The sequence below is a fragment of the Ictidomys tridecemlineatus genome, chromosome 14 (genome assembly GCF_052094955.1).
Source record: "Ictidomys tridecemlineatus isolate mIctTri1 chromosome 14, mIctTri1.hap1, whole genome shotgun sequence".
Lineage (NCBI taxonomy): Eukaryota > Metazoa > Chordata > Mammalia > Rodentia > Sciuridae > Ictidomys > Ictidomys tridecemlineatus.
Window position 1 is genome coordinate 54,101,106 of NC_135490.1, and position 26,660 is coordinate 54,127,765.

The 26,660-nt window shown below is 36.0% G+C and overlaps 1 pseudogene; it reads left to right on the forward strand.

Annotated features, from left to right (window-relative positions):
* LOC144370417 (sodium/calcium exchanger 1-like) overlaps positions 1-26,660 on the forward strand; it is a 141,638-nt pseudogene that overhangs the window by 77,540 nt on the left and 37,438 nt on the right.

Below are 26,660 nucleotides of genomic sequence, written 5' to 3' on the forward strand. Positions count from 1 at the left end.
TTAAAATTCCAAATATATAGTAAATGGATTTTAAGGTAGATGATGAATACACCAAGATTTGCATAATCTTTGTCATTTTCTAAAGAATTTGATTTGTCTCATGCTTTGTTATTCTTGGGACTCCTCTTAATTATTAGTATTATATGCTAAAAAGAGAAAAACAATAAACAAATTTATATAACTTATCCAAGTTTATACATTATGAAGTGCAAAGCCTACTTACTATACAAGTCCATATTTTCAGAATTCAAATGCTAGTTCTCTGTCCTTACTTAGTGTTTGACTTAGTGTTAATAATGGATTTGTATTACGTTGCTTACAAGTCATGATAGTGTTATGGTGGTAAGTTTTAAGTTTGTTGAATTTTATGCTAAATTGTTATAATATTGCACATTATTTTTCATTTGAACATAGACTGATATATTTAACTGAAGAATAAAACCTACAATCTAATCAGATGAGTTATATTATGAAAAGAAAACTTTCCATTTTTTTCCTCCAGCATTCTTTTATACCAGCTATCCTCTCTTCTGTATGCTTAAATGGTATTTTGAAAGCTGGCTAAAATATATATTACTGAAACCCATTCTTAGAACTAATATAATATATATGTTCAAGGATTTGCTTAAAAAATAATTTCACATTATTTCTGGTTTATGTGGACTGGAAACAACACTGTGAATTAAATGTATAATCTCTACCTATAGCAACAGGTATAGTCAGCGTTGTCTTTCTGAGTTTGAGTCTTTTTTACACCACTAATTCTTGGCCACGAGACATAGACAAACTGCTTTACATTCCTCATAGGAAATGAGGATAAAAATAGTACCTGTATCATAAAGCCTTAGCAAAAGCAACCCCCTGTAGCAAGGACACAAAGTGATACAAGAAAACCTTTGAAAGTCATAGAAATTCTTATTTATTGCCTCGACTGTGGTGATGGTAACACAAGTATAATTATATATGAACTCACCAAATTGTATAGACTATGGATATTAATTAGGTGCAGTATTTTTTTTGGTGGGGGGAATAGTACTGGGGACTGAACTCAGGGGCACTCGACCACTGAACCACATTCCCAGTCCTGTTTTGTATTTTATTTAGAGATAGGGTCTCACTGAGTTGCTTTGCACCTGGATTTTGCTGAGGCTGGCTTTGAATTCGCTGTCCTCCTGTCTCAGCCTCCCAAGCCAGTGGGATTACAGGGGTGTGCCAACATGCCTGGCTAGGTGCAGTATTTTTTGAAGACAGTTATACTTCAGTATAACTGAGGGAAGAGAAAGTAAGAATATTCCTTCAGTGTTTAGCATTAAGACATTCTTATGGGTACTCTAGTATTCAGAATCTAGGTAGAGCAATAGTACTGGATAAAAAAAAGTTGCTCGTAATATATATGTTATATAGTAAACAAGATCAGTTTACTATATAACATATATAATACATATAATCAAATGGTTAATTGGTACACCAGTAGTCCCAGAATTGTTTTAAAATAATATGTGAATCCCTGTACCTTTTAATTAGTTTTTCTATGAACCTCTAACTGCTCTAAAAAATAAAACATCTAATTTGAGGTGATGGAAGTCTTAATTTGATTTAGTTATTCTATATTGTATTAAAAATCATAGCATCGCTTTGTACCCTGTAAATAAACACACTATAATTTACTAACATATATGATACAGTGGTCTACCAAAAACAAAATACATTTGATGAGGAAAGCATAAAAAAGAATGGAGATTAAATTAAATATGTATAAAACATAAACGGATTCCTGGCATATACTACAATGAATATTGCTGATGATTTTGATACTTTCAGTCAGGTAGACAGCATATGATCTCCATCTCTTGGGACACGGTTTCTATGATTTTTTGTCTGCTTTTTTGACTCATTTCAGTGAAGTTGTTTAAAGTCTGCCTATATTCTGTTCTTTAGCACATGAATCTAAAGCATAGATTTGTTGGGTAATTCTAGAGGATTTAAGGTGTAAGTTAATGCATTAATTAATTTATTCAATAGATACATTATAAATACCATGAGTGTGTCTACTTACATTATCATAATAAGATTTATTACATTGTTTTGAACTCATTTTTTGTATTCATTATTTAATATTTTTAAGTGTTTGTATAAAGTATTGAAGTATATTGAAGCAAGTGCCTGTGTCTACCCCATTCCCACATGAATTAATTCATTTTGGTTCAGCCATTATTAATCTTTATTATTAGTTATGCAAATATTTATCAAATACATAATATAATTCTTCTATCTATAGTATGCATATATAATAGGTTATATACACTTGTTGAATGAGTTGGGTAAAACAGTTTTTATCTGTTTAGGTCTGATAATGGAAAAAAATGGATACACAAGAAACAAAGTTGTAATAGACACAACTCTTTATTTACTAACCAACAAGTAAATTATGTGGTTAGTTGCAAAATGGCAGTGAGCTGTTGATTCATCAGCTCTGTAGTGGCATTGGGTTTGTTTAATATATTTGAGTATATTCAACTGCTTACCCTAAGTATGTATAGCACAGAGTATTGCATAGGATACTGTTAATCCCCCATTTCTGTCTTTTCTCCCCTACTCAAGAGCACCAGAACCTTAAATATTAGGTAAGTCTTCTCACTTCAGATCTATGTATGTCACTATCAATAGAAATTATTAATTCTGAGTTTTATGAAGTCTTACTTTTGTATAACTAACCTATATTTATGTCTGTATATAATTTGTAAATCTATAACTAAAAAGGCTTATTATTCTAGGATTTTAATATGAATCTGTTCCTGGATATTCCTAGTTTTATTAATATTATTTTTGATAGTTTGGTTAATATTAAAAAGAGAAACCATACTTACCATACTTTTTAAAACATTCCTTCAAGAGCTTTAAAGATAAAAATTACATTCATCATGAGAAATATTAAATGTATACTACTATAGATGATTTAATAATCCTTTGTAGTTTTACATAACCTTTTTTTTTTAATATTTATTTTTTAGTTTTCGGCGGACACAACATCTTTGTTTGTATGTGGTGCTGAGGATCGAACCCGGGCCGCACGCATGCCAGGTGAGCGCGCTACCGCTTGAGCCACATCCCCAGCCCTACATAACCTTTTAAAAAGAATTATAATAGAAAAATTATAGCATTTGAGTTCACTGATGTTTTGTCTTGTTCCCATAATAAAAAATGGAGAATATTCAATATAACAAATTTAACTTAACAGTACCCAGCAGTTACTGCTTAAGCACTCCTTGATCCTTGTGATGCAGCATGACTGCCCTCTTCAGGCTGTATGCAAATATAATAGAAAACCCTAAATTCATCGGATTTGGCCATGAATGTTCCTGTGATCATTAACATGAAATATTTTTCAGTTAGCCGTGTTGGAAATGTAGTTATTTTGACTTAACTATGTGGAATGCTTGTAGTTTTTCACTTTTCAATTTAAAATGACATTGAGGTCTGAAGTGTGCTAAAAAGCACTAGTAATGTCTTACTTTGTAATATTAGTTTAGTCTGACATAAACATAGAATCCATATGCGAGAATTCACTGAATTAAGATTCTTAAGCCATCTCTTATTAGGTTTCCTCTATCCCCCATTAAACATTAAGAAATTGGAAGGGGGGAGTATAAGGGATAATGGAGTAAGGATGAATAGAGGATAGGGTCTTCACTGGGGCACATATTTTCTACTAAATCTTTTGTACTCTGAACATATGTCATTAATATTAAATTATATTTCTCAGGCTCATCAAATCATATTTAATGACCCAGATTTGCTTGCTGCTCTTATTGCTAATAAATTACACACATTGGAAGAAAGTCCCCATTTACTTTGTTGGTATTAAATTTTCACTAAGTATTTTATTTTAGTTGGAAAGAATGTTTTTTACTTTGCTTCCTATAAAATTCTTTATTTATTATGGTAGAGATATTCCTAGAAGATTTTACTGGATGTTTTGCCCTTCTAGATACCAAAGGAGAGTATGTACAAAATAGAAAACATGTTTATATATTATTTTAATAACCTATGTTTTCCCCACTAGGCCATTATAATAATATTTAGTTGAATTCCAAACATTTATTTACTTCTCCCTCAATATATTACATGCATGGTTGCAAGGAAGAGTGTTTTTAAAAATAGTATTTTGTATAATTCACTTCTTTCAAAAACAATATGAAATTGTTCACTATTTATGGAATTAAAGTCTTGGTCTTATTTTAACATTTACAGTCTTACTTTCTAACATGAAGTTTATCCTGTTATTTGAACACATTAAGAAACATTTCAGAGGGCTGGGGCTGGGGCTCAGTGGTAGAGCACTTGTCTCACATGTGTGAGGCCTTGAGTTGGATCCTCAGCACCATGTAAATAAAATAAAAAGGTATGGTGTCCACCTATAACTAAAAAAAGAAAAGAAACATTTCAGAGTGAGTAATTTTTATTAATACTATTTCTGTTACTTAATACTATCTATACTACTCATTCCCTGTTCTTTCTTTCTTATTATACTTTTACACTTTTAAAAAAACTTATTTTTCAGATTTTTTTCACATTAACTCTTAACTACATTCTACTATTATCCCATCTTCCTTTTTATGATAAATAGCACCTACAAATCTTCATTCTTTTTTGCATATATATGTCTTATTTATATATTACAGTATATGTCTTTTCCTTCCTTGAACAATCTTCATAAAGGTAGAAGCTTTGACTAGGGAATTATTCTTTCCCGGCAAGAACCTAAATAGAGTAACATAAATCTAGCTTGGGCTTTTAGTCAGACTTCTTAATTTATGATACAGTGGTAAGGAAAGTACATTATTTACCATCACTATCAGCAAAACTTCATTGATGTCTGTTTTATACAAGGTGCTAGGCATTGGACAGTCACTATGTACAAAACAGATCTGTGCATAAAATAAATAGTAGTATGCAGTAACTGTGAGAATTTTTGTTTCAATCAGTCACATCAGCAAGTAGGTAGAGATAATTTGAAGTGACGTTTGAGGAAGAGACAGATTTTGAGTGAGCCTTGAAGGAAGACAGCACATTCTAAGCGAAATTTTTAATACATGGGATAAGAATGGACCTGGTATGTTCATGAAACAGACTTCTTGAATGTGGTATGTACAGATAGATTATCCAAAGCTGTGTCTGGAGTATAGAAGATCTTCACTTCTGCGAATTGTCTTCTATATTATATAGGTAGTAGGAAAGTTTTTCAGGATTTAGGAATAGAGAAACATCTACAATTTGGTTATTGAGCACTTAAATCTAAAAAAATTGAATCATACAAAATATAGAGTTTGAAGGCAAAATTCATCTTCTTTGCTCATTACTCTACCATGTTTCTTTTTTTTTTTTAATTAGGAGTACACATGAGTGGCTGGGGCTATAGCTCAGTGGTAGAGTGCTTGCCTCACACATGTGAGGCACTGGGTTCGAGCCTCAGTACCACATAAAAATAAATAAGAAAAGATATTGTGTAAATAAAAAAGACTCTGATATTATTTTTAAAAGATGCATATGAGGCTGGGGTTACGGCTCAGTAGTAGAGTGCTCAACTAGCCTATATGAGGCAATGGGCTTGAGCCTCGAAACCACATAAAAATAAAATGAAGACACTAAAAAAATAGGTATATATATTATTATCTGATACTTGGTGTTTATTTGCATGCAGACTCTTACAAGAATGTAAGCTCCTTGAGATCTATCAGGGACTTTGCATTTATTATTCACTCCAGCATTATTACCAGGCAAATCACTTGTGCTAATATGGATTTGTGGATTAATAAATGCATGAATGTATACTTACTAGATTTTTGTAGGTCTATCCTAGGTTATCCCTGTCTCAGGTTATAACATAAGATGTTATACACAGATGTTGAAAAATCTAAACTAGGGTTATTTTCATCCTGATAATTTGTTGAAATTAAAACATTTTTATTTTGTTGTATATTATTACAAGGATGCTAGTTTTTGCCGATTTTCTATTTTCCTAGGTTTTATTTTAAAAGTTAAAATGTTTTTAATGAAATACCCTAATAAAGCAATTTTGTTTATATACTGTTTTCTTAATTAAAATGCTATCCTTGTAGTATTGTTTAATAGTAGTATTGGTATCTCTTAAGGTTTATTAGTATATCAGATGTTGTCCATGCTAATTCACTGTGTGAAGTTATATATTTTTCCTTTAATAATCAGTGATGAATTCTTATGAGTAATATTGTATTTCATTGGACAAAAATAAAAACAAACTAGGACTTATGTTGGTTTTGATTCAGTTTTTATTGTAGGATTGTAAGAGGAACAGTAGCACTTAGAGAGGGCCCAAGCTATTCATTCTGCATGTATTCCACTAAGAAACAGCACATTTTCATTCATATGTCAGCTTCATTGTACCAGCATCTTAAGTTCTTTCTCTCTTTGGACCTTTATGCTTGCTATTCTTGATGTCTGAAATGTTCACTTTCCAGCTGTTTTCAGTGATGACTCTTTCTCATTCTTAGGATTTCACCTTTAGTGGCATCATCTAAACAGCCTTTTAAGACTACACCATCAGTTTCTCTGTCATACTGCTTATTTTTTGTCAGCATATATCTTACCTTTTAATTATCTTTATTTATTCATTTAGATATTTATTATGTGTCTTCCTTCTAAAACATCAACTCTGTAAGAGCAGAGACCTTGGAGACTAGCTTACACCTTTCTTTTTCATGCTAAGTAAATATTTTTTCAGGGAATTAGCAGTGATTTAAATTTTATTAAACTATCAATATTTTCAAAATTTGTAACCATTTTCATAGAAAATATTACAAAATCTATCCTTTGTATATTTCTATGTACTAAGCAAAATGCAGTCTTACAGTATTCTTTACAGTGGTCAGTTTTTGTACTATGCTTTGAGAAAATGGTGTCCTTAAAATATTTACTTTATGCTAAGTAATCTCAGATTATAGCACTGCTCATATTCAGTTTTCTTAAAATCATCTTTAATCATCAGCTATACTGCATGCTCCTTTTTAATTAATAAAAGAAGAAAAGAAAAAGGAACTAAAATGAAGAACTGCAGTCTTTGACCGTTGCAACTCACCTGTTTGTAAGATCTGCAGAGATGATTACTGTTTTTTTGTGTGTTTTCTTTTTGTTTTTCTCCTCATGTCTCTAAATCTTGTTCCTTTTTTTGATACCAGGGGTGTTTAACCACTGAGCCATCTCCTTAGCACTTTTTTTTTCAGAGTAGAGATTAGAAGTTTATTAAAGGACAGAAGAAAAGACTTATTTATTAAAGGACAGAAGAAAAGACTTCTCCCGGAGGAAGAAGGGCACCCAGAAGGTGGAATCTCAGCACTTTTTATATCTTATTTTGAGACAGGATCTAAATTGCTTAGGGCCTCTCTAAGTTGCTGAGGCTGGCTTTGAACTCGTGATCCTCCTGCCTTAGCCTCCTGAGCCACTGGGATTATAGTCTAAATCTTATTCTTAAAGCAGTATTTAATATAGTGAATTTATGTTTACATTTCTTGCTGTGATAGGTTAAGATTTAAATCCTCTCACCTCTTCTGATTTTTATTACATTTTATTTCTGCTTTTGATTAACATTGTAACAATAAATAGCATTCTTGTTATGTCTTGTCCATTAACTGTAGCTGACACTTATTGGTTTTCTGATTTTGACATAAAGATGAGTAAGCACAACCTTCCCGATCATTTCTTCTCTTTTTCTTTTACCTGCCAAATTTTGTCAGCAATACTTCTATATTGTCATAGTTAATATATTTTCATTCTAGAGTTTAAGCATAATATATCTGTTCCCTGTCGTTAGAGAGAATTAACAAATGTGAAAAAATATAAACAGCACTTACATTATGTATTTCCACATAATAGCATTTTTTTCAAAAATAGGAGGTTATATTTATGTCCTACTTTTCTGTAGGACAGTTGTGTATGACACCTGCCCCAAACAAAAGACAGCATTCAGAATAACTAATTGTTTTCTTCGATTGAGGGAAATTATGCTCCATTTTAATTTGCCTTTTTTCTTGACCTTGCCTCTTAATGTTCATTGTTTGCTTCTTTTCCTTTTGTGGTAGCAAATAGGTCTTCCTTAAATATAGTAAATATTACAGCAATTTCTGATTTTAATTATTGTCTAGCATCTATTCTCTTCATCTATAGGTACAGTTAAATTCCTATTCTAATTTGTAGTGACAACTTCATAGCTTCAGAATTAGATTACAGCTTTTTTACACATCTTCTACCTTTTCTATCTCACCACATTTTTACTTGCTTTTTCATCCCCTCTGATAATGTTTCTCTCATTGTCTCATGTTTTCTCACTTTTTCATTATGCTGTCTTTTCTCTTGATTATCTTAATGTAATTTCTTTCCTAAAGAAATGTGCAGGAGGTAAACTTTAGATCCCTTACATTTCAACATGTTTATTTCAAATTTGATTGTCTCATTGTAGAATTTTAAATGGAAAATATTCCTTCAGAACTCTGAAGGACTTGTTTTATCTGTCAGAGTCTAATATTGTAAGTGACCAAATATCCAATTTTTCTGTTTGCCAGTTATGAACTTTTTTTTCTGTGAAAACCTTTAAAATCTTCTGTTAATCCAGTGTTTTGAAATATCACAGTGTTTCTTGATGTTGGTCTTTTTTTCATTCCTCTTATTCAAAACCTGGGAAATCGTTCTAATTTGAAGGTGTAGTCTCTTTTAATTATATCTAAAATCTTCATCTGTTTCTTTTTTCCTCCCAAAGAATGTCTTAAAAAGCTTTTCTGTTGATTGGTAAAAATGCTTGTATATTTTGTGATGTACAAGAGGGTATTTTGTTATATTTTTTCATATAGTTTATGATACTTAGATTGCCTATCTTCTCAAACATTTATCATTCTTTCATGATAAAATTCAAAATTCTTTCCTCTAGCTATTTAGGACTATGTGATACATTACTATTAGCTATAATCATAATGTAAAATAGAAAACCAACATTCATATCTCTTATCTGGCTATAAATGAAAATTATTAAGCAGTTTCTCCATAAACCCCAGTCTCACCCTCTGCCCTCTGATAATAATTATTCTGCTAACAGTTTATGTCAGTTTACCTTTTTTATATTCTTCATATTAGTGAAATCATATTTGGTCCTTGTTTCTGTGTGCTTGCCTAATGCTCAACATTACTAACCTCCAGTTGTATTCATACGTAAATGACAGGACTGTGTCCTTTTGATGACTGATTAGTACTCCATTGTGTGTATCTACTGTATTTTCTTTACTCATTAATGAATGGTTGATTTTATATCCTGGCTATTTTGAATAGTGCTATAATACATATGGGAGAGCAGGTATCTATTTGATATTTCATTGCCTTTGAATAAAAATTTATGAATGGGATAGCTGCATCACACAATAGTTGTGTTTCTTTTCTTTTTTTCTTTTTTGTTTTAAGGCATCATCACACCATTTTTCATAGTGGCTTTACTAATTTATATTTCTACCAACAGTGTCTAAGGGTACCTTTTTCCCTATGTCCTCGAGAGAACTTGTTTTATCTTTTTGATTATAGCCATATCTTAGGTGAAATATCTCAGAATGTGGTTTGGATTTTATTCCTATATCTCTACTGATGTGGAGGACCTTTGTCTGCATCTTTTGAGATACTCTACTCAATTTATTTGCCCATTTTTATGTTGGACTATTTGATTTTTTTATTGCTGTTGAGTTCCTTATATAGTCTAGATATTAATGCTTTGTCAGATAGTTTCCAGATATTTTTTCCCATTCTGTAGGTTGTGTCTTCACTGTGTCAATTATTTCCTGTACTGCCCAGAAGCTTTTTAGTTCTGCATAACCTCATTTATCTATTTTTGTTTTTGTTGTTGTTGTTATTTATGCATTTAGCCTTGTTTTGAGGTGGTTTATTGGATTATAGTTCCAGGTTACTTTCTTCCCTCTTCCAGTTACATTCTACCTCTGTCTTTTTTGTTCTATGAATTTTTAAAAACTATCTTCTAATGTTCATATTTAATTTGAGCTATCTTTTACTTTGTTTCTTATATTCCTTTATTCCTTTTCTTCCTTCATTTTTTTACATCTTTTTTTCTTTTTGGGGTGAATACTGTTGGTTGGACAAATATGTGTACCATGTACCCTGAGCATCCTGCACATTTTTCCTGGGTAGGCCACAAAAGGCCTGGCTGCTCTTTTGCCTGTGCAGTTTCTCAGGGTTTTGTGTATAGCGATAAGCTTTAAGGAGTTAGATGTCTCAGACAACTAAAGCACAGAGCACAGGCTTGTTAACAGTCCTCCCAAACACAGTGTTTCTCTCCTGTAACACAGGCGACTGTAAGTGTAGGCATCCATGATGGGCCTTTGTGTTACTCTATGAGATTGGAGGCAGTGAGAACTAATGCAAACAAAAATGAAGTAATAAACTCTTTTTTTCTTCTCTCTCTCTCTCTCTCTCTCTCTCTCTCTCTCTCTCTCTCTTATCTGTCTCTGACTCAACAGTATTATTTCAGAAGAATTTATATTTATCTTTTACTTTTTCTAAGTCTATTAGCATTTTCTTTTTAGTGTTTTGACCTATGAAATCTGCTTTTGTTTGGAGAATTTGTTTTAAAATTATGTGAGGTTTTCCTCTCATCTGATGATTTTTATATATATATATATATATATAGTCTGGTCATTAAACAATAGAAAGGCTGACACTGGGATTGGGGAGGAAAAAAGTTTGTGTGTACTATTTATACAAATAGTAGAAGTTTAATTATAAGACCCTTATTTTCAGATCATTTTTTTTTATCTCTAGACTCTGCTGCTTATGAATCCAGTATTTTTCCTCATTTCTTACTGTCCTGTAGTTGCCTCTTAGATTGAAGCTTTCTCTATCAAATCTGTTCCACTAGTTGTTTTCCAAATATTTCTTTAAATTTCTTATCTGCTGCTAGTTTCAGTCTGTTTGAGACTTTACCTTTGTATTTCTTACATTTGGGGGGAAGAGGACGAGAGGAAACACTTGAGAATAGTTAACTGTATAGAAGAGACATTCTTTTTTTTTTTTTTTTAAACTTCTTGCTTCTGGTTTCTATTATGTTATTTCTGCAATGCCACTTCTCTGTTTCTCCTCCCCCTAGATCTAGTAGGAAATATCATCATCTGGAAAATTGGTAAATGTTCAATAAAAATGGGTTCAATACCGGAATAAATATTATCTTAGAAAAAGGTTTGTGTTGCTTCTTCTGTGAAGTGTCTGTTAGTTCCTTAGCCCATTTATTGATTTGGTGATTTGTTTTTTTGGTGTCATGTTTTTTGAGTTCTGCATATATCCTTGAAAATAATGCTCTGAGGTGCATGTGGTAAAGATTTTCTCCTATTCTGTAGGCTCTCTTTTCACATTATTGATTGTTTCCTTTGCTGAGAAGAAGCTTTTTAATTTGAATCTATCCTGTTTATTCATTCTTGAAATTACTTCTTGGAATGTAGGAGTCTCTTTAAGGAAGTCAGATCTTAGGATGACATAGTGAAGATTTAGGCCTACTTTTTCTTCTATTTTGCTCAGGATCTCTGTTCTAGTGCCTAAGTTTTGATCTATATTCAATTGAGTTTTGTGCAGAGTGAGAGAGAGGGCTTTACTTTTTACTTTATATGGCTTTTCAATTTTCCCTGCACCATTTACCATTTGTTGAATAGGCATTTTTTTTTTTTCTTAAATGTATGTTTTTGGCGCCTTGGTCTAGTTTGAGATAACTGTGTTTTTGTGAGTTTTCTCTGTCTTCTATTCTGTACCATTCATTAGTCTCTGTGTTATTTTGATGAGGATACAATGCTGTTTTTGTTATGATGTCTCTGTAGTACAGTTAAAGCTATACTATTATGATGTGTCTTACTTCTCTCTTCTTGCTTAGTATTGCTTTGGCTATCTGCATCTCTTATTTTTCCACATGAATTTCATGGTTGCTTTTTCTAGTTCTGTGAAGAATTGTCTTTGGGATTTTGGAATTGAATTAAAATTAATGATCAAGCACTAATTAGTTAAAACTATGAAAAAGAATCCCAGCTCACCATAGACCTGACAGCTGTCTGGTCACTGGTGCCGGTTGATCCAGCCACTGTCTCCTGCACACTTGATGGTTGCTAAGCTGAGGTTACTTGTTGCATTTTGGTGCTAAGGGTGTCTTAGAGTTGAGTCTACTCTGCATGTTGGTACTGAGGTCTTGGTTCAGCCACGCTTTGCCAATGCACAGCCTGGGATACTTTTCTGGGTTTTTTAAACTTTTAATTGTGTCTAAAAATTTCTTTGGGTCCTTTAATCACTTTGCTTGATCAACGTCTGTGTGCTAGGCCCTATACTAGGTGTGGAGTACAGAGTGAATAGGCCAAGTCCTTGCTTCCATGGAACTTAATGAAGTTAGGATAATCATAGCATCTACCTCAATGTTATGAGTTATGTAGGCATTTTGAGGTCTTAAATAATTTTCCATCCAAGTTCTACCTTCCCTCAGTTTTTAATCAGAACTTGACTTTTGATAAAAAGTTAAAAATCTCTCTTAAAATTCATAAGATACATAATTTATATCTTTTAGGCTTTAAATCTAATATTATTCATTTTCCAAAAGAGCAATATTGGGTCAAAATCGTATTTAACCTTAAAGTAGACTTGTAACTAAGTATATAAAAACCTAGAAATAAAAAAAATTATATTGAATAAAATTTTAAAATGTAAGTGCTCAGCTTTTATTTCCATGCACACATGCAAATTTTGATATGGCCATTTTAGTAATTAAATAGGCAGCCAAGTTAAACATCATGAATATGAATGGCAATGTATTTGTGTAAGAGTATATGTCTGAATTGTAGATGAACCATCAGTCTTGTGTGTGTTTATTGTGGAATTTCAGATTAGAATAGAGAAGGAAAGGATGGGTGGCAGAATTCTGGAAAAAAAAAAGGCATTGAACCATCATTAGACTATACACATGAGATTCTCTGACTTCTCACCAGTGCCATTGACTTTGGAGTAAGAGTTCCACTAATTAGAGCTCATTTTTGAAAAATTGGCCATTCAGGTATTAATAAGAGGCTACTCTTTAAATAAAATCAAAGGGGTGTGCCTTTGAATGGAGTCATTATTTATGTGCAATCCTTGGGCCCAGTCTGCTTTTTTGGGATAACCATTAGATTGATATAATATGATGTGTTCCTGAACCCAGAGGTGAAATTCCTGTCCAAGCCCCTATTGATAACAGTAATAAAGTCCAGTGACATTAAGGTGGAAATTCCAAAAGAATCTTAAACAAACCTATGCTTTATCATTTATTCTGTTTGGGACTCAAAAATTAATAATAATGGCACTGTTAATAGAAAATCTTAACTATATTCAAGTCTCTGCAAAGCTGACCACCTCAACTAGTACTTATTCTCAAAACTCTGTGTTCCATTTTCTTTGTTTGATTGTTTTCATAGTCAAATTTACATATGAAAATTTCTAATGTGCTAATTTGTTCATTTTGCTTACTGCCTGTTGTTTTTCCTCTAGAATGTAAGTCGCAAAGGAATAGGAACTGCACTGGTGTTTTTTTTTTTTTTTTCTTTGTCTTTCTAGTGTCTGGAAGGACAATGCAGAGCAAAGACCAGGTCCTCATAAATATTTGTTAAATGAACACAAGAAGAAATGAATTTTATTTATTTATTTAAGAGAAATTTATTTTTCTCTGTCCCATCAAACTTTAATGAGTTATTTGGTAACTGACTTTAAACATTATCAGAAAGTTGAGTCTTCAAAATATTTTTTAACAATTCAAGCATAAAACATAAAATGCATGATTAATGACTCTCTCTTAATAGATGAAATAAGAGATCTTTGACTTGTTTATGAACAGATGAACAAATTGGAACAAATAAAAGCTTTAAAATTAATTCCTGAGATAACTGAAAAAGGATCATTTTACAAGCTCTAGCCTGAGGCTGGGTCTAACTGCCATCTCTGTACAGTTCATCCTCCTTCAGTGTAACAGATAATCTGCCAGACATCACAGAGTAGGTGGCCAGGCAGGACTGTGGGTGTGGATATGGGGATTATGTCAGTTGTTAACCAGGGCCCACACTGCAGTTACCAGGAGCTAGTTGGTATTAAGTTGCAATTCCACTGGACAGGAACCAGAGAGTTTATTTCACCCTGAAAACAAAAGCCATCTCCTTTCTACACAGACAAGTCCCCATACGGTAGGTGGGATTTGTTCTGTTAATTCATCTACCATATAAAAAACAATGGGCTTGATGCTGGAGATAGAGTGTTCAACAAGACAGTCACAGGCCCTGCAGCCATGGAACAGGACTTTCTTGATCATAATTTTCAATCTGTTTATTCTGTTTATAAATCCTTGTCAGGAGAATTAAAATACCTATTTCTGCTTCTTTGAGGTCCTATGGTCTTTTAAATTTCCAAAAAGTCTTAATTTTTATATTCTGTTAAATATTAATATTGAGTGGAACAGCAGAATAGAAAATATACTTAAGTGGATAGAAGAGGGCTTTTTCATGCGCCTTTACCATCAATTAGCTGGTTCACCTTTCACTCACTGAAGTTCATCCCTGGTTGAACCTTAGAACCATACAGAGAACATAAAAAACATAAAGCTTTAAAAAACAAAAATTAAAGCAACCTCTCTCACACAGTGTTCAGATCCAACCTCTGACCAATAAGAAAATCTCCAAAAGTAAGGGCCTAGACTTCTATGTAAGCAAGTCCATTTGTGCTTTCTAAATTATAAGATTTGACAAATTCCCCTCTAAGCTGATTTCCCTTTTTTAAAATTAACTGATTTTGTCTGAATTTACAGCCAAGCCATTGAGCATATTGTCAGGAAGGTTAGAAAACTGTAGCATAGAATTTTGATGAAGGGGCACCATTAAGTGAGCATATTCACTTGACTTTTTGTCTTAATATTTATTTTTACTTCCTACTTCTCCTCTTCTCAAGAGCATCTTTTTCTTTCAAGGACTGTGAGTTGAGACTATACAAGAAAATCTGAAAGACTCACAAACATCAAGTTGATAGGTTTCCAGGAAACCTATCTACTGGAAGCTGAAACTTATGACAGTGGGAAAGCTCATGAAATTCACCAGCCTCTGCTCACAACACTGTGGCTTTTCTTGTTAAAAAAAGATTTTAAAAGAAAAAAAAAGTCATTCTGGATGTTCCTATCATGCAGCTTGAAATTTAATTCCGAATTCAACATTCCTAGTTCCAAGAGGCACACTAGAAAGCAAGAGTGACTGCCTAGATCAGATTCACTCTTCAGTTGAAGTGACAAGGGGGTGCAGGGGATACCCCATAAAATGCCTGTAATTTAAGGAGCGCAGCTTTCCTGTCATCCAAGGCTTCCTGTCTGGGAGTTCTGCATGTTTTCTGCCTCTACTTAGGGCTTGCATGTAAAAACCGGAGAGGTCTCTGAAGATTTCTGTTTATCCTGAGTCTTCGTTCACATGAGAGAATGTCTTGGAAATTCTTGTCTGTGTCAGCTCAGAGGAGGCAGAAGTAACCCACATGCATGAAGTAGGTGCTTCATAATTACCTCAGTACTTTAATCTCTTTGTGGGCCATGGGACTCCTAATTAGGGTCCCTTCTCCCCTTTCCTTCAGAGCCAACCCCCGACTCCCAGGAACACATGCACAGGCCTCTCATATTTCAGTCCTGCCTAGAATTCCAGTTTGCGAGAGGCATTATTTCACATTATTTTCTTCTGGATACTAGAAAACTCTGCCCTCTGATTTTTAGGCATTAGCTTCCTTCCAGGGCCTCCCAGAACATATTTTTGCCCGGCAGCTGGTTTCCACCAGTTCTGCTGTCTCCTGGCTTCTCTTTTTTCCTTTATGCCCTTCTACCCTTTACACCGGTGCTTCTCAAGGGATGATCCAAGACCACTCTCTCAGAAGTACCCTGGTGCTTGTTGAAATACAAATATGGGGGTTCTCTTTATACTTTTTATAAATCAGAAGATAGGGCCCAGGTGTCTGCATTGTAATGCTGTTCCCAGGTGATTGCTAGGGAGCTAAAGTTGGAGAAGCATTGCTCTGTGCCTTTTTCACATCATTTCTTCCCTCTAGAATGTCCTCTAACATTTCCAGCTTTGTCATTCTTCTCATTTCCTCCTTTATACATTTGTCCTTATTCTCTTTACTATTAATGGTCACTAATGGTAGCTTTCACACAGAAACTGGGAATTCCTTAATGCAGGGATCTTGTATCAATTATCTTTGTAATTCCTGAAGTGTCTGTGAAGGTGTTTGTACATTAAGGCCACTCACTAACTTCTTGGTGAGTACAAGAAGGGTCCTTCACTCCAAACCTAGAAATATGGAGAGGACACACTATATAAAAGTTTCTTAAGTATAAATGGCAGCAGCTAGCATAGAACATATTTTAAGGTAGGAGATATTTTTGTATGCATTATATATAAAAGAATGCATATGACCTTGTTTCTTTTCCTTATAATATCAAACATCAAAGAAAGATTGTTCTGTCTCTTCAGGGATGATAATGAACAGATTATTACCTAAAATAGTTATTGTAAGGGACCGGCGAAACGTCGGAGGAAGAGACCATAAGAGACCGGCTTCATGCAATAAGCATAAGGGGATTTTTATTGAGGATCCTGATTCAGCATGCTGAGGCTCCAGGCTCACTCAGGAAGATAGAGCAGCCCAGAGCCCGGGGCAGCGGTTGAGCAGTGCTTAAGTATACTTTTTGGGGACAGTAAGGGCTTTGCATACATCACAGTCTCTTTTAACAAATCATCATACACCATGGGAAAATCAAACAATAATTCTTAGACTTGATTAGTACATTCATTGACGGGACTAGGGCTGACTGGAGTGATAGGTCTTTCCTAAGGAGGGGGTTACATTTAAACTGGTTGGTTCGGGCCCTGAATGTCTACGTGACAAGCTGCACAGAGTCCTAGGCTATAAATCAACTAAATGGCCAGTAGGGCCTTGTCTTAACTGCCTCAGGAATTTAACCCATGCTTTGCAGTTTAGAAGCAGGTTTACAATGCCTGGTCCTTTACATTTTAACTCAGGCTTTGCAGCTTAGAAACTTTACCTTTTCATTTTCACTGGACTCTGGAAATTTCAGAGTCCAGAGGAGATGTTCCAAGGTCGTGCTCTAAGATTTCAAGTTTATATTTGAAATCTCTTGTTTATAGAGCCATAGACTGAAGGATCTGAAGTTTCTAGAATCCTGGTTCTAGTAACCCAAGACCCCAGACACTTACTTGGGAAATGGGTAGTTCAGTTGAATGTTCAATGATGCAACAGTTTGAAGGCCAGGGATGTCTCCCTTCTCCTGTGACTCTCTAGTAATTAAACAATTGTGTCTCCCAGTATGTGGACTCTCTCCTGCCTTGACACCTCACAGCATCTGGCACATATGAGTGGCTCAGAAAATCTCAGCAGGTGAAACCATGAATGACATTTTGTTCTTGCAGTTTTCTTGATTTCTGACCAATTTAAAATTAAAACAAAAAAGTCTTGACTTAAGTAAGTAAATTTGTGAGTTGCATTGAGATTCTGGGAAAAAAAGTATAGATTTGTTAGTAGTGATGTATTAAGTGATTTGTTATGACTGTTCTGTATCATTTCCCATGGCTCCCATCCCATTCCCCTCATTAGTTTTGCTTTTTCAATCCTAGAATTTCTTTCTCCTTTTTTTCCTTCCTGAGCAAGTGGAAGAACCTTAAGTTTGTTACATGACTTTAGAATGATTTCAGACTGCAGACGTCAGCTGATGATCCCCCTAATGAATCATCTTTCCCTTACTACTTGATGAATATGAGTGTTTATTAACTGGGGGTTGGGAAAGGAGACAAGAAACAGGAATGGAAAAAACACAAAGCCCTGGATGTACTAATGCAGTCTGAACACATTTATTCAGGTGGGAGGCAGGGGCAGTGTGAGAGGTCATTCTATACTAAGTATCTAAATGCAGAGCTCTTTGTCCACAAAGAACAGCATTATTTCCCTATGCAGTGGAAACAAACAACAGAAATCCTTTTGGTGTGACGCAAAGTACCTACATTTAAATCCCAGCTGTCTTTTAAGTCTGTGTGACCTTTGACCACTTACTTGTAAGAACTTTTTGTTTTTCTAGTTTATCAAATGAGAATGATAATACAGATCTCCTTGCAATATTGTCAGAGATGACAACAAGAATCATGAATGCAAAGCACATGCTCAAGTTGGTGATTTCAGTCATCATTGCCATCAATGGCCCTAAGTGAGAGCCTTAAACCCTGCTCTCTGACCCTGGCACAGTAATTCTAAGGACAATCCTCACTGACTTCACATGGAACCGAAGATTATCAGTGCATCTTCTCTCTGAATCCTTCTTTCTTTAATTTCTATTGGAAGACTCTCTCTGCTCCAGTATTCCTCTGCGTGCCCATATTTCCATGTTTGTCTGCAGAGTTAATATAAAAATTTAAATCTTGGTTCTCTTTCTCTTTTACAGGGACTCTATAATGGAGATGATTTTGGTTGGTGTTACACAAGATGTCTTTAAATTATTCGAAGGAGGAAAAGATAGGCTTCCTTGAGGATGTCCCAGGGTCAGGACTCTCTCAACAGAGCCCATACAATCACTGAGCCAGGGCTGATATAGGGCCAGGTGCTGGGCAAGATGTCAGGGCCCCAGGTCATCTCTTTATGCTAGAGACAATTTTTCCAGTCTGAGATTCTTTACTATGAACCTCAAACATCTATTTCCTTTCCTTCAGCTTACACTGATATTGGCTTTTCAACCTGATGCTGAACTCTGCACATTTTAGGGCTCATCAGTTTCACAGAGAGTATTTTCCAATGCAAATGCTGAGACCCAAGTCCCAGATTATGATTCAGCATCAGAGATTTGGGGAATCAGCACATGACCCTATGATAACTATTTTTTTTAATTTAGTAAACATGTGCTGTACATTTTATATGTGCCAGGCTCTCCTCTAGGAACTGGAAATGCATTGGTAAAAAGGGAAAAAAAGATGTTGCTCTTACAGGGTTTACATCTGTCAGAGGGAGAAAGACAAAATGTAGAACTACTGAATAAAGTACACAGCAGATAGAAGTAAGTGCAATGTAGAAAAATAAAATAGAGAAAAGGGCTAACAGGTTCATCACATGACCTGTTTCCAAGAACTTCTTCATTATCCTAAATCCTAAGTGTATCTTTTCTTTATATATTTTTTTATGGTCACTTTACCTGGTCCTTACCCCAGTTGCTCCCCTTGCTGAACAATTTAGCGACAGGATGTCTAACCCAGGACAGGACCCTCACTCCAATTTCATCAGTTTGGGCAGAAGGACTTCATTCTTCACAAGACCTCCCATAGCCCAGTCCTTAAATGACTTGTCCCAATGTATCAATCAGCTGAGAGGAAACTCTGGAGAGGACAGAGAGAGAAAGAAAAAGAAAAAGTTTAAAAAGGTAGTAGCAAAGAGTACTGTGAAAACTAAGTTCCTTTCTGAATGCTGACCCTGGTCTGATAGACTGAGGCTGGGAGCCAGAGGAGTATTTGAACCTTAGATGGGATGGTCACATGTCACATTAAAAATATCTTCATCCTCTGGCAACATCTCCTTGTCTAGAAGCCCTGGGAAGTACTTGTTTCAGTCATGGGTAAAGATACTTGCTTCCATGTTGCCTTAGAAATAGATTAATTGCTTAGCTCTGAGGCTTTCAGTCAGCAAAAATTACATAGAAGGGAATTCCAAGGTATGATGAAGGGGAGTCAGGGAGTTCCTTGGAATAACCCCACTGCCAGTCAGTAGAATGGGATTAAGCCATCCAGTCTGAGGGCTGGTGAGGACAGCAGCATATTCCTTTCTCCTGAGTCAGGTTCTCCTTGGTAATTAAAACTGGCCCCGGTTTCCTGTGGGGAGTAGGCACTCTGCTGCCTCACTCCTGTTCAAGCCCCTTTGCAACCCAGCTGCTTCCTTATCCTTTACAAAGCAGTTTGATAAAGACCTGTCTGTAGGCTTGTGTTTCTCTTCCTTGTAACTGATTTCTCCCTTCAGCACAGGTGGCTGGATTACTGGCAGGCAAGTATCTCTTTACCTTCTTCTTTGTCAGACCCATTAAAGTTTGTAATTTGTAGTGATAAAGTTATTTTGTCTTAAAATAGTGAGTAGAAGATAATTCAAGTGTTCTTGATACTCATAGGCTTAAGACTCATTTTGATGATGAAGTAGATATTCCTAAGTGATCCCTGGCCATAGACATAAGAATTGATCCGAATACACCGTAAAAATCAGCCTACTTTTTGTGCCAGCCTTTAGTATATCAAGGCAGAACATAAGAATGCCAGCAACAAACCAAGATACCTGTGGCCTCTGTTCTTATCTTCCTGCTTAATGTTCTTGTAAAAATTTCTATATATATTTATATATATATATATATCTCAGGGAAGTTGAGGAGAGTTAAATAGAACTTCTGGCATCTTATAATGGAAGGAAGACCATGGAAGAAAGGAAATACAGGAAAAAAAGCAACTCCTTTAGATAACACCTTTCCCACATCCTCACAACCTTCTGGGTTTGGAATTCATTAAATAAAGAAAGCAACCAAAGTCCAGAGAGTTCTTCCCAGTTTTATTGCCAATAACTTACATCAGTGTTTTGTGTCCCCTGGTTACACAAATTATGATGCTGTCACTTTTTGAATATAATTGTGATGATTTTCGGTAACCTCAGAAGCCCCTCTCCTTTTTCCCCAATAATGATAATGGATTTTTACTGATCCATCCATTTTTACACGTCTGGTCCTCATTGGCTAAGAAGACATTGTGAGATGTGGGCTAGGACAGAGATGGAGGGTAGGGCCTTTTTATGGCCAACCTAAGAGAGTACCCTGACTGTGCATGCAGGAAAAGGTTGCCAGGCAGTTGCTAAAGGGCAGGAAGCATAGGGCAGATGTCTCTAGGAACATGCCAGCCCTCCTGCTACATACCACAGTCATTGATGCTTGAGTCTCTAATCCATAAGATAAAAGCCAGGCTGTTGGAAACCTTCCACAAGACTATTGCTAACTGAGCTCTTCTAACCTGCTTAGAAGTCAAGAGGCTTTCCAATGGACTAGTTCAAGCCCAAATCCAACAATTGTCCAGCATTGCTTCACCAACTATCAAGGATGACCTAATGGAACAGTTAATGGAAGTAGACAGGGTGTGAATCTTAACTCAGGAGTTTGCTATCTGTATGATTTTCAACAAGGTCTTAACTACTCTATACCTCAGTTATCCCACTTTGTAAATGAGCTAATAGTATATACTAGATAGGGCTTAGTGTATTGCCCACTACACAACTCCAGGGGGTGCTGTTTGCAAAGATCATAATTAAAATAGAAATACTAAAAGTTCTGTGATACAAAAATGCTTGTTATTATAAATATTAGCTATAATTGATACATGTAAATAATTTAGCATGATATCTATAATAGTTTTAAGAAAAGAATCCAATATCAGTCTCTCTAGAAATTGACTATGATTTGTTATACTTTTTTGAACCTTGATTGTAAGAAGAAAAATGTTTAGAGGAAAGAACATAGTCTGAAAAGGCTAACAGGTAAAAAAAAAAATGTCTTATTTAGGTAATCAAGAATTTCTGCATTCAGGAGCACAGAAGTTAGATCATTAAGGATCTTGAGCTTACTACTGAGGGGTTTGACCACAGGGCATGAGGCAAAAGAGAGCCAACAAAGAGTTTTAAGTAGAGTCATAATGTCAGATCTGTTCCTTAGCAAGTTTATTTTGGCTGAAATGTGAAAAATAGAATGATGAATTTGGCAGTGAATTGAAGGACTGATTAATTATATCAGGCTTGGAGACAGACACAGGTTTGAATCTTTCTTCAGGGTTTATTCTCTCTGTTCACTACTGTTATTTATTGCAAATATTTAACCTTTTTTGATCCTTGTCAGTCTCCAAGCCATTGTAAGTTGCAAGCCTACTAAAAGGATAACTACCCCTTTTTAAATGTTAGCTGTCTGCGCTTTCATTTTTGAATACCTGCTAGGCATTGGAATTGTTTAGAAATCAAATTTTAATATAGTAGGCATGATCTGGTCTCCTTGTTTCCTCCCATCCCCTACAATCTCTCCACTGAACCAGGAGAGCACCTGTTCTAAAAGGAAAACCAGATATTACTTTATGATCAGAACCTCCTGGGATTCCTGTCTCTCTCCTCATCAAAGCCAGTACCTCACTGGACTCGGTGGCCCCATGATCCATTCCCTTTGCATTTCCACTCCTGCACAGCCCTTCCTCCACACTGGTTTCTCTGTGGTTCTGGGATGTGCTAAGCACCATTACCATTTGTCCTTTGTTGTAATACTCTTCCTGCTGTATCCACAAGGTTTGACCATTTGCTTCCTTCAGGACTTTGCTCAAATGTTGTCTTTATCAGAGAGGCATTCCTTAACCATCTACTGTAAAATCATGCTGCTGTATGTTTGTATGCTTTCACACAAACACACACACACACACACACACACACACACACACACACACACACAGTCTGTCTTCCTTAGATTGATTCTGCCCTGCCCACACTGTAGCACTTTTTAACAACCTGATATTTCATTTATTCCTTTGTTTTCTCCCCATTAGAATGTAAGCTCTGAGAAAACACTTTGTTTTATTCACTGGTGAATTCTTAGGTCTAGAAGAAAGCCTAGTGAGTCATTCTAAATTTCATACTAAGCGCACATAAATTATGGAATAAATGGATGCATAAGGGAGTTGGAACTAACTCTCCTCTACTTTTCTTGCAGGCCAGTTGAAGGTCATCTTGTTTTAAGCAGGGATCTCACAATCCATCTAAGCCCTGTAATGGCTGAACAAGCAGACACACATTGACCATGAACTCTTGCATGCTTTGTAAATGTGTTTCTTTCATTTGTCAGCCTTTTACCCTCTCCTGGTCTTCTTCAGTATGGGAGAAATACAAAAGGTTATCTCCCAATAGTGATGAGCTACAAGGGGCTTGAGGCCATGGTGGGAATCTCTGAGGATCTTCCAGAATGTGCTGACCATGGTGATTCTCCTGGGACCTTGGAGCAGTTTTCAGTGCAAGCCATCAGCAACAAACATAGACAAATGTGGGTGGCTCTCAGGCAGCATGGAGCTATGGGAGCGTCTCACCCAGCTCCTCTTTTAACTTTTTCCAGGCCACAGGGCTATGTTCTGACTCAGGATGCTTTTCCTATCCATGTGCTATGGATGTCATAACTGGCCTCCCCTGAAGCCAGTTACCACCTGATATTTCATTTATTCCTTTGTTTCCTCCCCATTAGAATATAAGCTCTGAGAAGACCAAGAGTTTCTTTTATTCACTGGTAAATTCTTCGGTCTAGAAGAAAAGGTCCAGATGAGAGTTGTGGACCTTTCTGGACTTAGCATCCGTTCCCTACCCCTTTGACCCCAGCCCCAAAACCCCAGGTCCTGGAAGCTGAGGGGATGTGAGATCGGGGCTGAGTTTTACATGAGCTGGTGGTTGAATTTAGGGCTGTGGTCATTCTGTCCACTACTTTGCTTACCATGCTCTGTGTTCCTCAATGACTCTATTGCCCTAACCCTAATTGCCTATAGTCCTTCATATTATACACACACACACACACACATACACTTTGTGGTCACTGTTTTTTTGCCAAATAAGCTGATTTAGATGGAATCATCGTTCTTGAGCCCACTATAGAACTAATGTGTGTTTTGGAATGACTATGGAAAGTGTGACACTGACACAGAGAAGGAACATTTTATGGCTGGTAATATAGATTTCAAAGCCTGCCAGGGTCTTATAGACAACTAGGCCTGGACCTGGTTATCTGTCCTTTCTGTTGGGGTCAGCCTGCAGGTTGTAAAGTAGGCTACGTATATAAATAGAAAGGAGTGTTCTTGAAATACCAGATGCCCAGTTGCTAATATATCTGGAGTTCTGGGTTGCTGAAAATTAGGAGAAAATGTGCTCTCATCAAAACATGCTTTTAAAACCTGTACTTAATGTGTGGAAATATTGCATTATAGTGGAATTTTTTTTTTTTACTCTTGAGAACAAATACCATTTGAGCTTTGATTGCAGGCAAATGTATAGACTTCTCTGTTTCCAAGTTTAGAGCCATAAGGTGTGATTTCTTGAAATACAGTGTAAGTGTACTTCAAAATTTGAGATCATCATCATCATGCCTTGTGTTGGTAGGAGTTTTTCGTAGTCTCAGTTTCAATGCATGAATCTTAATGAAGTGGTTTTCTCAATGAAAAATGTCCTTGAAGACAATGTACTAACCAAAATTGAAAAGAAAAATCTGCTTTAGCAACAAGGAGGTGATTTTTTAATACTTCATGAGTTTTGTTTTTCTTTCTTGTTGTCCATTAGTGTGCATAAATGTGTGCTTAATAAGGCCAGGCATAAAATTGAACTTTTCATTTCCAGGAAGTCAGTCATGGGTCTTGCTCAGTGAATGGAACTACAAGTAGAAAATTCACAAAAAGAGAGACCAAACTGTAAATTTCACAAAAGATTGCCTAATCACTGATGGACTCAGATTAATGATGATTCACCAGAGATATTGTGATGGTCAAACATACAGAAATTTATTTAAAGGTATTAATCATGCTTTGGATTTGGGTCTAATGATGTGATTTTTTTTCTACTTTCCCTGTCCCCATCTTCTTTTTACCAATAGGTCAGGACTGTTGGTCGTCTCCCTGTACAGCATGCCTTGGTTAAGCCTCTCACCCATGTTTCCAATGAGATTTCATCTGTTATCTCTGATGGCTTTCTTATTTTCCCATATGGACCATATAACTGCTGAGACCGAAATGGAAGAAGAAGAAAATGATACCAGCAAGTGTACAGTCTCATATTACTGCAAGAAAAGGGTGATTTTGCCTATTTGGTAGCCCCAAGATTATTCTTTCAGAGACAAGATCGCTAGAGCTACTAGGTATTTCGGGGCTATTGTCAACATGTTTCTGGGAGTCTCTATCATTGTTGACCAGTTTGTGTCCTTTATGGAAGTCATCACATCCCAAGAAAAATAAATAACCATAAAGAAAAACAATGGAAAGACCACCAAGATGACTGTGAGGATCTGGAATGAGACTATGTTCAACCTGACTTTGATGGCCCTGGGATTTTCTGCTCCCAAGGTTCTGCTTTCAGTTATTGAATTATGTGGCCATAACTTCACTGCAGGAGACCTGGGGCCCAGCACCATCATGGGAAGTGCTGCCTTCAGCATGTTCATCATCGTTGCACTTTGTGTTTAGGTGGTCCCTGATGGAGAGATGAGGAAGATTCAGCATCTGCATGTGTTCTTTGTGATGGCAGCCTGGAGCATCTTCGCCTACACTTGTCATTTCTCCTGGTATTGTGGAGGTCTGGGACATTTTGCTAACTTTCTTCTTCTTTCCCTTCTGTGTTGTGTTTGCCTGGGTAGCAGATAAGAGGCTTTTGTTTTACAAGTATGTCTACAAGCAGTATCAGGCTGGCAAGCAGAGGGGAATGATCACTGAACACGAGGGGGACCAGCCATCTTCCAAAACGGAAATTGAAATGGATGGGAAAGTAGTTAACTCTCATGTTGACAATTTCTTAGATGGCACTCTGGTTCTGGAGGTCAATGAGAGAGGGACCAAGATGATGAATAGGCTAAAGGAGAAATGGCGAGGATTCTGAAGGAACTGAAGCAGAAACATCCAGAGAACGAAATAGAGCAGTTAATAGAATTAGCCAAATACCAAATCCTAAGTCAGCAGCAAAAAAGCCAAGCATTTTACCACATTCAAGCTACTTGCCTGATGACCGAGCTGGCAACATTTTAAAGAAGCATGCAGCTGACCAAGCAAGGAAGACTGTCAGCATGCATGAGGTCAACATGGAAGTGGCCAAAAGTGACCCATTTAGCAGTCTTCTTTGAACAAGGGACATATCAGTGTCTGGACAACTGTGGTACTATGGTCCTGAACATTATTTGCAAAAGTGGGGATTTGACCAACTCTTTGTTCATTGACTTCAGAAACAGAGGAGACATGGCCAATGCTGGATCTGATTATGAATTCACTGAAGGAACTGTGGTCTTAAACCTGGTGAGACCCAGAAGGAAATCAGAGTTGGCATCATCGATGATGATAGCTTTGAGGATGGTAAAATTTTCCTTGCACACCTCAGCAATGTCAAAGTTTCTTCTGAAGCTTCCAAGATAGCATCCTGGAAACCAATCAGTCTCCACTCTCGCTTGCCTTAGATCACCCTCCATGGCCACTGTAAACAGTTTTGATGACAACCATGCTGGCATCTTTACTTTTGAGGAATCTGTGACTCGTGAATGAGAGCATTGGCATCATGGAGGGAAGGTAGTGAGAACATCTGGAGCTCGAGGAAATGTTATCATTCCCTATAAAACGATCGAAGAGAGGGCCAGAGGTGGAGGGGAGCCTTTGAGGACAATTGTGGAGAGCTCGAATGCCAGAACAATGAAATCGTGTAAGTTCTTTTTATGTGTTTGTGTGTATGGTTGAGTGAGTGAGTGTATTACTGTGAGAGTGTGTGCATATTTTTAAACCAAATGGCATTAAAGG